Source organism: Mandrillus leucophaeus, unplaced genomic scaffold, assembly GCF_000951045.1.
Source record: "Mandrillus leucophaeus isolate KB7577 unplaced genomic scaffold, Mleu.le_1.0 Scaffold249, whole genome shotgun sequence".
NCBI lineage: Eukaryota > Metazoa > Chordata > Mammalia > Primates > Cercopithecidae > Mandrillus > Mandrillus leucophaeus.
In genome coordinates, this window is record NW_012102576.1 from 2,437,692 (window position 1) to 2,446,200 (window position 8,509).

General features: G+C 36.0%; 1 pseudogene across 1 annotated transcript; it reads right to left on the reverse strand.

Moving 5' to 3' along the window:
• Nucleotides 1-6,067: 6,067 nt before the first annotated feature.
• Nucleotides 6,068-6,681, reverse strand: LOC105542046 (annotated as a pseudogene). Its single transcript, XR_001006411.1, has one exon. The product of XR_001006411.1 is annotated as a 60S ribosomal protein L7 pseudogene (transcript).
• Nucleotides 6,682-8,509: the final 1,828 nt, after the last annotated feature.

Here is an 8,509-nt window from a genome sequence, read left to right on the forward strand (position 1 = left end):
ATATATGCATATATACTAAAATCTTTAATATGCTTTTTAAAAAGTACTGTAATAAGTGCCATCTGATTTTCATGTTCTACCTTGTCTCCACGTCATACATCTGATATAGCTTCATCAAGTCTATATTATGGTGATATTTCCCCTAAAATTGTGGAATAGCCACACTTTGGGTCTAAGAAATGCTTCTTCTTGGATAAGCCTACAATCGTAACCTGAAAGCAGAATAGGAAAATTCATGCTACTATAGATTTTGTGATGACTTTCATTTTCATTGGTTCACCATCACAATATACTTAATTTATGCATATATTCACCAGTTTATTTGTTCATCAGAATGTCAGTTTTGACCACTTATTCTATGTGCTGTCTTTTAGGTCCAGGGAGTCAACAGTAAGCAAGATCTGTATGATCTCTGGTTTTTTTGAACCGGGAAAAATGTGTGATAAACAAATAACTAAATCACATGTAGAGATGATTTATCTCAAAGTTTAGATAACATTATAAAAATTTAATAGCACCAAGAATTAATACAGTCATGTAGAATTTATTTGTTGAACAAGGTTATACATTTCCTTCCTATAATAGAAGTTGCTGTCACTGAATATGTCAACACACTTTCTCTCATTTCATCACCTAAAACAAGATTATAATAAAATACATATTTAAGAGATTTTCTATCAGCAATACTTAGATTTCATACACATCATTTTAACATTTGCAGAAAATGTCCTTTCATTATGTTCTATCATTTGTATACCATTTTTACACTGAAAAATTTTTAAGGTGGGGAAGATTCGAGTTCTTTTATGTAAAGTTTAAAAATAATTTTAAATGTGGAAGACAAAAGAGATAATTGACAAGTCAGAGGCTCTGAAGTGGTTCAGAATAAAAACTGAAACATTCAACATCAGGTCTCAACTTCAAAAACTGTTTTTTTGATTTAAAAACTGGAATAAATGACATATTTAACTGCATATTGAGATTTATGACAGCACTGAAGAAGTCATAATTGTTTCTTCATCCCTATTATATAAATGATTTTTTTCTCAACTGTTCACATACTTATATCATACTCATATCTAATTTCATTTTCCTCAGTATTGTTTATATTAGACATACATAAAATGTATTCTAAATAGATGTCACCCTTGAATTTTATGGTGTGAATTGTTTTCTAACAATAATTCTGTTCACCTTAAACTAAACATAAAATTATAATTCATGATTAAATAAAAACTACTCCAAAGATAAAACCTCATTATTGATTTAGAACTGTATGCCCTTATTATCCAAAAATTAGATGTTCAATGACATTCAAGCACACTGTGGTACATATGTATGGTACAAATCACAATGGAAAGGGGCAATGATTTCCTGAGATAAGCTGTCAGTTCTTAAAAACTATAAATCAAGATCATAAATTTTTCAAATAAAACATGATGACATGAAATACATATGTGAAATACACATGATTTCATAATTCTGAGGAACTTATTACCATATTTTGTGTAATTTGGCAGTTTGGAAAAAATTTGATTAACATTATGTTATCGTACCTGTTTCTTAAGTGTTTTATACACATATACACGCACATACATACATACATACCTTTTATGATAACTTTAGGCAAAAGGCTTTTCTAGGTCTTTGGAAATTACTCAAACACATACTCTACGGAAAAACGAGTAAAATGTATAAAATGTCCCAGACACCATCAGTTTGTTTTCTCCTAGAAAACACAGGATTTCCCAAAGGTGAATCCAGGAAGTTGAGAGTTTCCATTCTTTCACTCAGCACATAATCTGACCAAAATAAAAAATAATAATAACAAAGAAGGAAAGGACTTTTTTAGCTTCTTACTTCTCCAAATTAGGATGAATAGTGGAATGAAGGATGTATGATTCCAATAGCATGGCAGAGCATGACGACAGGTTTATCGTGCAGCCTCCTAGGTTTCCAAAGCGAAATGATTAGGAACAGAGGAAACTGCACATAAAAGCTTTGCAAACACAGTCTGCAAACTGTGCAAACACGGTTTGCAAAGCTTTTATGTGGACCTTGGTGCTGGGATCTTGAGCTCCTTTGCCATGAAGCTGCATCTTCTTGAGATGTTTACTCAGAGAAGACATTAACAGCAGAAAATATGTCAGGGACATGGTAAAAGGTATTAAGTTTGCAAGCGTGGATATAGTCAAGTTTGAAAGATGTATCGTGTCCCTCGATTTGATCTTCCAAGTCACTTTTCCTTCATATTCTTTTATCCACACATTCATATACATGTTTACCAACACAAGATGACAAACCAACAATAGCAAAGGCCCCAGCATTATCACTGGAATGACACTCTTAAGTCTCTTTTTAGGTGAAGAAAAACAAAGTTGGAGAAATTGGCAATCTTGAGCAAATAAAAAATGCTGAGGCTACTAGCAAGCCAGATGCTGAAATGGTTGATTACTGTCCAGACATTATAAACAGTAATTCTTAATTCTAAACTCTATGAAGCTGGATTAAACACTGTTGAATACCAATATAACAATACTGTCCAGAGGAAACCAACTCTGGAGACTGACAAAACAGTGAGAATTTGATCAGCTGAGGGGTCTTTTGTCACTTGGCCCAGCCAATAAAATGTATCAATACTATGAACCCATTGGCAAAATTTCCAATAACAAATAGGACCACTACAGTAATTGAAACAACAATGTGTAGAAAAGTTATCATATCTGAATGGAAAAAAAAGAAAGAAAAAAATACAAGCTTAATATAACCGGTTGTGATTTCTTCAACAGCTTGACCTTAAAAGTTGTATACACCTGATTTCTGAATGTGCCATAACATTCTTTTTATTTGTTTATTTTTATTTTTATTTTTTATTTTTTGAGACGGAGTCTCGCTCTGTCGCCCAGGCTAGAGTGCAGTGGCGCGATCTCAGCTCACTGCAAGCTCCGCCTCCCGGGTTCACGCCGTTCTCCTGCCTCAGCCTCCCGAGTAGCTGGGACTACAGGCACCCACCACCACGCCCGGCTAATTTTTTGTATTTTTCATAATGACAGGGTTTCACCGTGTTAGCCAGGATGGTCTCAATCTCCTGACCTCGTGATCCGCTCGCCTCGGCCTCCCAAAGTGCTGGGATTAGGGGCGTGAGCCACCGCGCCCAACAATATTCGTTTTACTTTTAAACACTGTGACCAATGTCAAAGAAAAAAGCACTAGCTTATGCTAATGGATGAATTTGATACTGTCTTTATGGAAAAATTCTTATTTTCAAAACAGCTTAAATTAGCTTATTCATTCCACGTCTGTTCTTGTAACAGGATGGAATTATTTGTACTAAAGTTGAAGTGAAACCTAAATATTCATTTGCCAGCATGCAAATAAAGACATATCTTCTTTCACTGTTTTGCGATGTTTTGCTTGTTTAACAATACATAATTTGTGTTCAGCAGCTTCAGTTGTTAATAGGGAAATTTTACCACCCAGTACATAGTTCATACTGCAAATGTCTAAATTGTTAAAAGAGCTTACTCATAAATAGGATCATCACCAATAATGGATTGACTTTTATACAAAATTTAAATACATAGAATCCAAACTTTTTTAAATCAAAATTATCCAAAGGTTTCTTGAGAAATACAGGAAGGTCAATCTACCTTAAAATCTGGTTGCTACTAACCAATACTTTTGGATGAATTTATTGTTACCAAGCTCATAAACACACAAAGACACACACATGTACACACGCACATGCACACATACACACACAAACACACAATCTTACACCCCTCAGGGATGGAAGGAGTTATTTTCTTGGAAAATGAGTTTCCAGGAGGTCATCCTGGTGAAGTTAGTCCTATTTTCCCACTCAGCATTTTCACCCCATACGAAAATATGTATCAAACATATCTTTCATGCTTCGGTCCTTAGTAAAGTTACTCTCAAGTCTATCTGATGTTTAAGTATTTATTACTTCATTAAAATATTTATCAATTTTGTAAATGTTCCTGAGTATCACACCCTTTGATATTTAGTCTTACAGTATCCTCCCACCACAGGCAAGGTAACTATCTTACCCCTGGATTCTCAGTTCACTCACATAATTTATTTTAATGAACAGAATATTGGTAGAATTTACACGGGGATTTGAGATGGTTTCTACATCGGGTTACCTTGCTGTTTTCCGTTTATCAAGAGAACATCACCTGGCTACTACACTGGTCCCAGAAGGAGAAAAGAAACTAACGGAGTCAGATTGCCCCTGCCTGATCTGGCCTAAACTGGCGAAACTTTAGCTCCAAGATGCAGAACTTGGCCCATCAAACCACCAGAGCCATCTACCAAACCCAGCTTAGAAAAACTGAACCCAAAAGACATGTGAGATATCAATATCCAATGTAGTTTTGGAGGAGTTCCTCTAGCAAAACAAACAAACAAAAATATCAACTAATTAACTAATATAGGTACTCTGCTAAACCAAGAGTGTGGGAAATACATCCACTCTTGTTGTGTCAGAAATTCAGGAACCAAAAGAAGAACAGATGAAGAATGGCAAAGTTTTGACATGTGAGGTAGGTAATAAAACTAGTAGAAAACCTTTGGAAAGATCTTGGTACTGCAGGTAAAACATTCTCTTATTTCCACAGGTTGTAGCTAAAATAAAGTTCCTACTTCAGCTCTCTTAGAGTTGTATGTGAATGCATATCAATGGTGGATTTTTTCCTAGGTATATGATGAGCAGCATAATTAACCATTTTTATGGAATATTTCTCCTAATTAATTCTTAAAACTTTTTTTATTATATTTTAACTTCTGGGGTACATGTGCAGAACGTGCAGCTTTCTTACATAGGTATACACATGCCATGGTGGTTTGCTGTACCCATCAACCTGTCACGTACGTTACGTATTTCTCCTAATGCTCCCCATACCCTAGCCACGGATCCCCCAACAGGCCCCAGTGTGTAATGTTCCCCTCTCTGTGTCCACGTGTTTCCATTGTTCAACTCCCACTTATGAGTAAGAACATGCAGTATTTGGTTTTCTGTTCTTGTGATAATTTGCTGAGAATGATGGTTTCCAGCTTCATACATGTCTCTGCAAAGGATATAAACTCATCCTTTTTTATGGCTGCATAGTATTCCACAGTGTATATGTGCCACATTTTCTTTATCCAGTCTATTATTGATGGACATATGGGTTGGTTCCAAGTCTTTGCTGTTGTGAATAGTGCCGCAATAAACATATGTGTGCATGTGTCTTCATAGCAGAATGATTTATAAACCTTGGGGTATGTACCCAGTAATCTCATTACTGGGTCAAATGGTATTTCTAGTTCTAGATCCTTGAGGAATCCCCACACTGTCTTCCGCAATGGTTGAACTAATTCATACCCCACCAACAGTGTAGAAGTGTCCCTATTTCTCCACATCCTCTCCAGCATCTGTTGTTTCCTGACTTTTTAATGGTCACCATTCTAGCTGGCGTGAGATGATATCTCATTGTTGTTTTGATGTGCATTTCTCTAATGACCAGGAGATGGCTGAGATGACAGGGTTTTCTAAATATACAATCATGTCATCTGCAAATAGAGACAATTTGACCTCCTCTCTTTCTATTTGAATACCCTTTATTTATTTCTCTTGCCTGATTGCCCTGGCCAGAACTTCCATTACTATGTTGAATAAGAGTGCTGAGAGAGGGCATACTTGTCTTGTACCGGTTTTCAAAGGAAATGCTTCCAGGTTTTGCCCATTCACTACGATATTGGCTGTGGGTTTTTCGTAAATAGCTCTTACTATCTTGAGATACATTCCGTCGATACCTAGTTTATTGAGAGTTTTTAGCATGAAGGGTGTTGAATGTTGTCGAAGGCCTTTTCTGCATCTATTGAGATAAACATGCGGTTTTTGTCATTGGTTCTGTTTATGTGATGGATTACGTTTATTGATCTGTGTATATTGAACCAGCCTTGCATCCCAGGTATGAAGTCGACTTGATCGTGGTGGATAAGCTTTTTGATGTCCTGCTAGATTCGGTTTCCCAGTTTTGTTTTGTTTTTGTTTTTGTTTTTGTTTTTTTGAGAGCAGGTACTATTTATTAACTGACCAACTTAGAAAAATAATCATGGTAGACACCTTAGTTCATTCTCCTAATAAGCCTGTTGATCTGGTCCTCCCTGTTACCAGCATCTCCACCTTCTACAAAATGGGTGGTCTTTTTCTTCATTCCACCTCATGGAGAACGTAATTTGAAGGGCCACAGGAAGTTATTTGCCTCTTTGAAGCATTTTCCAACAGTATAGATCTCATGAATCAGATCCTCCATGCAGATGATGCCATATTTACCAAGATATCGAGCAATCAAAGCGTTATCTGTCAAAGCAATTCGCTTCTTATTGATTTCGCCATAACCACGCTTGTAGTTTTGTTCATTTACTGACTTCAGATTGGGGTACCCCCATGCAGTATGTGGCTCTACAATCCTCAGCATGTTAATCGAAGCCTTGTTGAGCTTCACAAAGGTTCCATTGAAGATTGTGAAGAAGCTGCAATACCCTTCGGACCTTTGGGCTCATGCCAATGATACCTCTGATCCTGATGACAAATGCCAATTTGGGTTCTGCAGGTACATAGAAGTTGCCAGCTTTTCTTGCCATCCTCGCCATTCGAATTTCAGGTCTGTACATCCGCCTATATTCCTTGTGATAGTGCTTCACTTTTTCATAGATAAGCTTCCTCCTTGCCTTTCAAAGTGTCTTTTGGGCAAACCTCTTTCTCAGGTGCTTGACCTTCAGCTCTGCGAAATTCCTTCGCTTTTTCTTAAGGGTTTCTGGCACAGCAGGAACTTTCTTCTTCTTCTCTTCTACACCCTCCATGGTTCCAGCTGGAAAAAGAGTTGTTTCCCAGGATTGTATTGAGGATTTTTGAAATGATGTTCATCAAGGATATTGGCCTGAAATTCTCTTTTTTTATTGTGTCTCTGCCACGTTTGGGTATCAGGATGATGCTGGCCTCATAAAATGAGTTAGGAAGGATTTCCTCTTTTTCTATTGTTTGGAATAGTTTCAGAAGGAATGGTACCAGTTCCTTTTTGTACCTCTGGTAGAATTCGACTGTGAATCCGTCTGGTCCTGGACTTTTTGGGGTTGGTACTGGATTCTTTGATTTTTGAAGGGATTTTTAAATTCTAAAAATCAAGCCAAACATGACCTCCAACAAATAGTACTCTGTTTGGTTTCTTTCTTTCTTTTTTAATTTTCATTTGAACATGTACAAAGACTCTGCATTTATACAGTACATAAACTTTATTACATATATCAATAGCATCATTAGCAAGCGAAATTCTTTCAAATACTTATTTACATTCTCAGCTACTATGACTAAATCTGGATTATTTTATTATAGCAGCCAAAGTAGCATGACAAATAAAAAAAAAAAAACCCCAAAGATTGCACTAAACAAGTTTTATACCTTAAAGCATTTACTTTTCCCTGCTTTTTCTCTAATAGAGAGCCAAGAAATGTATAGCAGAAAAATATTTTATCAAACACACATGTGCACCTATTGATCACAAATTGTGATATTTGAATGGTAACAATACGAGTATAACTATTTTACTTAGGGATAAATTTAGGGATAATTATTTTATATATTTAATATCTCTGGTCATATAGTTTGCTGGAAATTTACTAATTTCTGCCACTTCAAAATGTGCATTGTAAATAATTAAATTGGAAATAAGAACAAAAGGTGCCTAGCAACATATAGATATACAAAATTTGATTTTAGGTTTGGGGGTACATGCGAAGCTTTGTTACATAGATAAACATGTGTCATGGGAGTTTGTTGTACATATTATTACAGGTGTTAAGCTCAGTACCCAATAGTTATCTTTTCTGCTACTTTCCCTCTTCCCACCTTCCTCCATCAAGTAGACCACAGTATCTGTTATTTCCTTCTTTGTGTTCATAAGCTCTTATCATTTAGCTCCCAGTTATAAGTGAGAACATGTGTTATTTGATTGTCTGTCTCTGCATTCGTTTGATAAGGATGATAGCCTCCAGCTGCATCCATGTTCCCACAAAAGACACAATCTCATTCTTTCTTATGGGCTGCATAATATTCAATGGTGTATATATACCACTTTTTTTAATCCAGTCTGTCATTGATGGCCATTTAGGTTGATTCCATGTCTTTGCTATTGTGAACAATGCTGCAATGAATATTCAAATGCATGCAGCTTTATGGTAGAACGCTTCATGTTTCTCTGGGTATATATCCAGTAATAGGATTGCTAGGTCGAATAGTAGTTCTGCTTTGAGCTCTTTCAGAAATCACCATACTGCTTTCCAAAATGGTTGAACTAATTTACACCCCCATCAACAGTGTGTAAGGGTTTTCTTTTCTTCACAACCTCACCAGTATGTTATTTTTTAACTTTTTTTCCAAATGTTATTGGAGATCATGTGGTGGTTGGTTATATGAGCAAGTTCTTTGGTGCTGATTTGTGAAATT